Source organism: Elaeis guineensis, unplaced genomic scaffold (genome assembly GCF_000442705.2).
Source record: "Elaeis guineensis isolate ETL-2024a unplaced genomic scaffold, EG11 Super_Scaffold_1000033, whole genome shotgun sequence".
In the NCBI taxonomy this organism is placed as follows: Eukaryota; Viridiplantae; Streptophyta; class Magnoliopsida; order Arecales; family Arecaceae; genus Elaeis; species Elaeis guineensis.
Window position 1 is genome coordinate 11,810,261 of NW_027332424.1, and position 7,682 is coordinate 11,817,942.

Sequence of the window (7,682 nt, forward strand, 5' to 3'; positions counted from 1 at the left end):
GCCAAATTCATGTGCATCCTTGAAAAGTGTTGGCCAATAAAACCCACTTTGCAGCACTTTTACTACAGTTTTTCTTTCACTAAAATATCCCCCACATGCCGAAGAATGGCAAAAAGTGAGAATGCTTTGGAATTCACTCTTGGGGACACAACGATGAATAACTTAGTCAGGACAGTATTTGAATAGTTCAGGTTCCTCCCAGAAATAATATTTAATTTATGAGAAAAATTAATCCTATTCTTGTTTTGTCCAGTGAGAAGGTACTTGTCCTGTTGACAAGTAATTGACAAAATGGGCAAACCATGGAAGACGGCTAGAGGAGATTGCGAAAAGTTGTTCGTCAGGAAATTTCTCTTTGATCTCATCTATGCCTATCATGTGTTCAACTAAAATCCTGGAGATGTGATCAGTTACCACATTCTTGAAACCCTTCTTATCTCGGATTTTCAGATCAAATTCTTGTAAAAGAAGGATCCATCTAATCAAATACGGTTTAGTATCTTTCTTTGAGAGGAGTTGTTTTAGAGCCGCATGATCAAAGTAAACTAGAACCTTAGACCCTAACAGATATGAGCGAAATTTTTCAAGGGCGAACACTATTGCTAGTAGCTCTTTTTTTGTTATGGTGTAGTTTAATTGGGCATCGGAAAGAGTCTTGCTAGCATAATAGATCACATGTGGCTCCTTATTGATTTTTTGGCCTAAGACGACACCTATTGCAAAGTCAAAGGCATCACACATAATCTCAAATGGAATGGACTAGTCAGGGGGTTTTATTATGAGTGCTGTTGTCAGGGCTGTTTGTAATGTGTTGAATGCTTTCAAACAGTCTTTGTCAAAGATAAATAGTGTGTCCTTGGCCAACAGATTGCACAGGGGTCTTGAAATTTTACTAAAGTCTTTGATGAAGCGTCTATAAAATCTAGCATGACCTAAGAAGGATCGTATTTGTCGGATCAAAGTAGGGTGTGATAGTTTTGAAATGACCTCAACTTTGGCTTTATCTACCTCGATCCCTCTTTCAGAAATAATATGTCCTAATACAATTCCTTTCCGCACCATGAAATGGCTCTTTTCCCAACTTAGGATGAGATTTGTCTCCATACACCATTTAAGAACTTTGGAAAGATTATGGAGACAATCCTCAAAGGTGGTTCCAAACACAGAAAAATCATCTATAAAAACTTCAAGATATTTGTCCACCATATCCGAAAAAATGGCCAGTATGCACCGTTGAAATGTAGCGGGTGCATTGCAGAGCCCGAATGGCATATGCCGAAAAGCGAAGGTGCCATAGGGGCAGATGAAGGTAGTCTTTTCTTGGTCATCCAAAAATACAGGTACTTGATTGTACCCTGAATAACCATCAAGAAAATAGAAGAAACTTTATCTTGCTAACCGTTCTAAGATTTGGTCGATGAAGGGCAATGAAAAATGGTCCTTCCTAGTAACGGCATTTAGTTTTCTATAATCTATGCATACTCGCCATCCAGATGATATGCGAGTGGGAAGCAGTTCACCTTCTTCATTCTCAACCACAGTAATACCTGATTTTTTAGGTACTACTTGAGTGGGACTGACCCATTTACTATCGGATATGGGATAGATGATTCCAGCATCTAACCATTTTACCACCTCTTTCTTTACTACTTCACGCATGTTTGGGTTCAATCTCCTCTGCATATCTCGATGGGGTTTGGCATTTGCCTCAAAATGAATATGGTGCATGCAAATGGAGGGGTCAATTTCTTTTAAATCGGCAATGGACCAACCGATAGCCTCTTTGTATTCCTTCAGAATACCAACCAATTGTGATCCTGATTAGGGGTCAAGTCTGATGCAATGATTGCCGGGAGGGTGTCATTGGGTCCTAGAAATACATACTTGAGCATAGCAGGAAGGGGGTTCAATTCTAACGTAGGTGGTGATTCTAAATATGGGACTATTGGTGTATTGGCTAATGTGGGCAAAGGCTCATACTTGATTATCCATGGAGGAGTGATTTTATCATGTGGTGTATCCAACAAGGTGTTAACTTCTTTCATATATCCCTCAAAGTCATACTTTCCAAAGTGAGCTAAGCAAGAATCTAAGGGGTCTGGTGCTAGAATTGTGGGTGTTGCATCTTTTATAATGTCTTCTAGTATATTTACTTCGAAGCAACTATCCATTGATGGTCCTTGGGAAGCACCAAATACATTCAGTCTCAGTTTCTTATTCCCAAATGATACGTCCATAACTCCTATCCTACAATTAATACATGCATTTGCCGTAGCTAGGAAGGGTCGTCCCAAGATAATAGAAATTTATCTTGGGTTGCCACTTAGTTCCATGTCGAGAACCAGAAAATCAACTGGAAAGTAAAACTCATCTACCTTGACCAAGACATCCTCAAGCATTCCACGTAGTTCCTTAATTGATCTGTCGGCTAATTGCAGTGTGACTGATGTGGGTTTCAGTTCTCCGAATCCAAAAAGTTCATACACTGAACTAGGTAAAAGATTCATACTTGCCCCTAAGTCCAGAAGAGCTTTTTCAATGTGATAATCTCCTATAACATAGGAAATGATGGGTGCTCTTTGGTCCTTAAGCTTTGGAGGAGTGGCATGCTGGAAGATAGAACTAGCCTGTTCAGTGAGGCATATTTTCTTTGGGATTGTAATCTAGATTTACATTTTTGGGTGCACAAATTCTTCAAAAATTTGGCATAAGCAGGTACCTATTTGATTGCGTCTAGAAGGAGAAGATTAATTTGGACTTGCTTAAACAATTCCAACATCTCGTTGAGTCTTCCTCCCTTCTTATTTGCTGGAATAGGGGCTTTCAGGGCATCCGAAAATGGGGCTTTAGGCAAGTAAGATGATTCCGGTGCAGTTGGTTCATTCTCTATTTTAAGGTCCTCCTTGTTCTTGGGTGATTTGGCTTCGGTTAGAGGTTTAGGGTCGGTCTCATTGATTTTACTAGTGTGTTCAATGACCTTCTCACTTCTCAGAGTCATGATTGATTTGGCATGTTCAGAAAAAGCTTCTAGGGTATTAGAGCTCTCAATCACAAATTGCCCTCTTGGGTTGCTCTCGGGTTGGCTAGGTAATTTTCCTCCTCCCTCCTACTGAATGCAGTCGCTAGTTGACCTATTTGGGTCTCTAGCTTAGCAATGGATTGTATGTGGGAGTTAAGGTTCTGAGTGTTGACTTCTAATCATTCTAGTGCTTTCAAAATTTTTTTCTCAAAAGCTGAGCTGTGACCAGTAGTAGACGGTTGAGGAGCATTTTGAAATTGATGGTATGGTCCATACCTATATGTTGGGTCCTGATATTGAGGTTGAGGTGCGACAGGGCCAACCACTGGTTGTGGTCTCCAGGAAAAATTTGGATGGTTTCTCCAGCCGAGGTTATAAGTGTTCGAATATGAATCGTTTCTTGGTCTGCGAGCTTGTTGGACTTGAGCTTGCTGAACCTGCTCGTGCACAAACTCAGAAAATTGAGGTGCGGCTGGGCATTCACTAACAAAATAGTTCGGACTTGCACACAATGCACAAACTTCTTGGATTGGGTTAGGTGGAATTGGGGATTGTCCAGTATTTAGAAGATGGTCTAATTTTTGGGACAGTTCATCTACCTTACTGTGGATATCCATGACATTTTTAATCTGATAAATTTCACTTCTTTTTTTTGAAGCATGGGTTGTTCTCTAGAGGTGGCAGACATATGATGTAGGAAATTCTTACTAAGTGTTTCAAAGAGCTGCCAAGCTTCATCCTCACTCTTTAGCATAAATGTCCCACCACATGATGCATCAACCATTTGTCGGTGTTTCTCTGATAGACCATCATAAAAACACTGACAAAGTTGCCATTTAGGGACAGCATGGTGTGGATATTTACGAATGAGGTCCCTTAACCTTTTCCATGTCTCATGAAAAAGTTCACCCTCCAATTGGAAAAAACTAGTGATAGCTTTTCTAATTTGATTTGTTTTTCCAATTGGAAAGTATTTCTTGAGAAATTTTCTCTGAAGATGTTCTCAAGTTGAAATGGTTATAGAGTTTAAAAAGTTTAACCAATGCTTGGCTTTGTCCTTAAGTGAGAAAGGGAACAGTTTCAACCTAAGGGCATCATCTGAGAAGTTTTGGATTTTTATTGTAGAACAAATTTCAAAAAATTCATCCAAGTATTTGTATGGGTCCTCGTTATTAAGTCCATAGAATGATGGCAATATTTGAATAATGCTAGACTTAATCTCATATTGGGTAGCTTCTACTGGAGGTGCTTGAATGCATGGAGAGTAGGTATACGAGAATGGAGTGAAATATTCTCTCAATGAGCGTGGAGGATTAGCCTCACCAAGTGCAGCCATGTTTCTAACTCGGATAGTCCTAAGAGTCTTTTCTAATTCTTCGTCTAATGGTTGCAAGTCGGGTTTTAGTGATCGTCGACCTAACATGCAACTAAAAGGTCTATATAGGACTATCCTAGACTGTTAAGGATTATTTTTTTTTTTATTAAGAGGAGAAGAGAAGAGAGAAAAGAGTTCTAAAGAAGAGATCCTAAGAAGTCCTAAAACTAATAGAAGAATTAGTTGTGGTTAGATTTTAATTACAATCAAGTTAGCATGCAGTGGACTCTCTATCCTAAAGTTACCCTAGTTCTAGACAGCTCCTAACTGTAGTTAGCCTTCAAGCCCTCCAAATTGGAGCTTGACCAACCAACTGGCCAGATAAGTGTAAGGTCAGTGGGAGTCCACTCGTTGCTTTCCTTAGACACCAATTAAATTGGCCAGGTCAGCGAATGGAATCAATTAAAAACCACCTTCCTTCGGGCCCAGTCGTCCCGCAAACCACTTGCCTAGACACCAGCTAGCTGACCAAGTCTAACCTGGTTCAACTCTCAGGGTCACTTGTCCTAATGAGCTCGAAATCCTTAGGGGTCAACATCTAATTAATTTTAGACTAAGGTCTAGGTTATGCAATGCAAGGGAGTGATTTGTGGGCTAAGGAAGGATGATCAAATCCCCACCTTATCTTAGTTAATGGGTTGCGCCCTTAAAGTTAATTATGGAGATACAATGCAAAGAAACAAAGTATCCAATCAAGTTAGAAATTTTTATATTTGAGGTTACACTATTTTAGTTAAGTATTATGAAATATCAGTGGCTTTCTTTTTTTTTTTTTAATTCAACCGTGCCAAGATCCCTGGCAACGATGCCAAAATTTGATGCGTAGTCGTTGATAGCACCAAAAATAACTCTACTTACTACGTAGGTAGGATGAGTCGAGATCGTATCCTCAGGAACCTTGGGCTAAGTTGAGATTGCAAAATAAAAGAAAGAAGTATTGTTTTGAATTAGAAAATAAATTATCTTAAAATTGATGTAATTAAAAAATAAAGAGCTCGGGAGTTTTGAATTAATTTTGCACTAGTAGAGTTGTATCTCTTTTTTTTTTTAATTAAATAGATGTGATTAATCTTAGAAAAAATATCTATCTTTTCTCGGCACACCCTGTACCCATAGATCATGGTGCATCTCCAAAAAGTACTAGATAAACAACTCTTCTTTTCTCAGCACGCCCCGTACCCGTAGATCACGGTGCGTCTTCGAAAAGTAAAAGTTGGTCCTGTTGGGAAATGTGTCCTAAAAAGCCAATCGTCAAGCTGTTGACGGTTGAGCAATCAAGTATTGTAATTGATTTGTTAATAAATAAAATATATATTTGGCATCTTCATCATAAGCTTTCATCTTCTAATGAACTCCGTTGTTATGATGAAGTCCTTAGGACTATTTAAGTTTGATAAAGAGAGGATTTATCGATTAGTCCTTAAAACTGTTCACGACCAAATGATAAGCTGTTAATAAGGACGACAGCTTCTATCGAGCATAGGTCGCTGTAGGCCATATGGGTTGGTTGTCCTCTTAACCAAGGAGTGTAGAGATACTGGTATGGCATACAGGTGAGATGTGAGGGTACATCATCATTGAACGTGACCAACTCCAGAGTATTCTACTGTCGAGAATATCTCTGATGGGATATAGGTATAAGTGTCCCTTAGACTTGAGATCGCCTCAGTGACTTGCAAGCAACTCACTGTGCTTTGGTACTGGACTAACTGAATTTCTAATTCAGGGACGGAAGGCTTCTGGGCACAGTCAAGTACTTGCGAAGTCAGAGTGTGATCGAGATGGGATTGACCACTCCAAGAGTTGGAGAAGAATGAGTCGCTGTATTTCAATTTAGCAAAATCTTGGCCGGGTAATCCATCAGATGGATTTGATATTTTGAAATACAATGTGGACAACCTAATCAGAGTTGACAGTTGAACTCTGGGGTGTCCTATGATCATTTTGGTCAAGGGGATGAATTATATGAAAACTATATCCGCATGGGTTCTAAGGATGTTGTTCTACACATTCGACCTATCCGGTCGTCGGGTACCATTGCTAGATGGTCACTTCGATTGGTATAGAAATTTGTTCCTATGCTACCGGCTTAGGTTCGGACCTATGAGGTCACACACATTAGAGTTCATGATCTGATCGGATGGTTGATCAACGATTAAGAATCGTTCTAGGGTTAAATGATCAATATGATTGACATTTAACCCAGTACAAGTGTTGCAGGAGGATCGATTAGCAATTTGATTGCTAATTGGCTTAATTTGATTAAGTCAATGGGCTGAGATTAAGTCTAATTAAATATAATTTAATTAGATTTGATTTGGACTTGATTGGATCAAGTCCAATTGGTTTATTGGATAAGCCAAGTGCAAGGAAAAACTAGTCCTAGTTCAACTAGGACTTGGGTCAATCTAATTTCTAATTTGATTAAAAAATTAAATCAAATTTAAATCTAATTTAATCTGATTAAATTAGATTATTAATTGTGTTAAGATCTATTTTAATTGGGTTGATCTAATTTTGATTTGATTTGGTTTGGGAAACCAAATTAAAACAAGTCATAAGACAGAATCCTAGTTGGACTAGGATTCCACCTTGCACCACATAAGCCTTCTCCACGCCCTCTCTCTTATTCAATGCCAATCTCCACTTATTTTGTGTGACAAAAGCCCTCTCCCAGATCTCTCCCACGTTCACAAAAGGTCTCCTCTCTTCTTTCTTACATGGAAGGTGGTTTGGATCAAATCTAAAAGGAATAAGTTTGGATTTCGAATTCTATGAGATAGAGTTTTAGAAATCCAAAACTCTTTCAATTTTGCACCGAATTTATCCAAATTTTTTTTGGAATTTTCATGGATTTTAGGGTATATATTGTACACCCTTTTCTGATGATCCATGTACGAAAATATGAAGGAGGTGCTCAAGAGTTGGGCGTCCCTTAACTTGCCATGTTTGGATAAGCCTTGACTAGGTGTTTGACCTAGACAAGGACTCTATCATATCTCTCTATATAAGATGAGTTTCTTCATGAAATTTTAGGAAAAGTTATAAATTTAAGAGACCTTTGCGCAATCTAAAAATCAGAGAGAAATACCTTTGGGTCATGAAGATATAAAAGATGCAAGTTTGGGTATCTAGAGAGAAAAACGTGAAGAAGAAGAGGGTCTTCTTCTAGGATTTTTGTTTTCATATCTTTCCTCCCTCCATCTTGAGTTTTCTGAGAGCGTCTCAGATCTGAAACTCCTCCTTCTACTTTCCATCTTTGGAAGAGTCCAAATCAAGAAGAAGGAG

The 7,682-nt window shown here is 38.8% G+C and overlaps 1 non-coding gene across 1 annotated transcript; it reads left to right on the forward strand.

Annotated features, from left to right (window-relative positions):
* The first annotated feature begins 3,861 nt into the window (after positions 1–3,861).
* LOC140854534 (small nucleolar RNA R71) lies at positions 3,862–3,967 on the forward strand. Its single transcript, XR_012137740.1, has one exon. It is a non-coding gene; the product is annotated as a small nucleolar RNA R71 (small nucleolar RNA).
* The last annotated feature ends 3,715 nt before the right edge of the window (positions 3,968–7,682 follow it).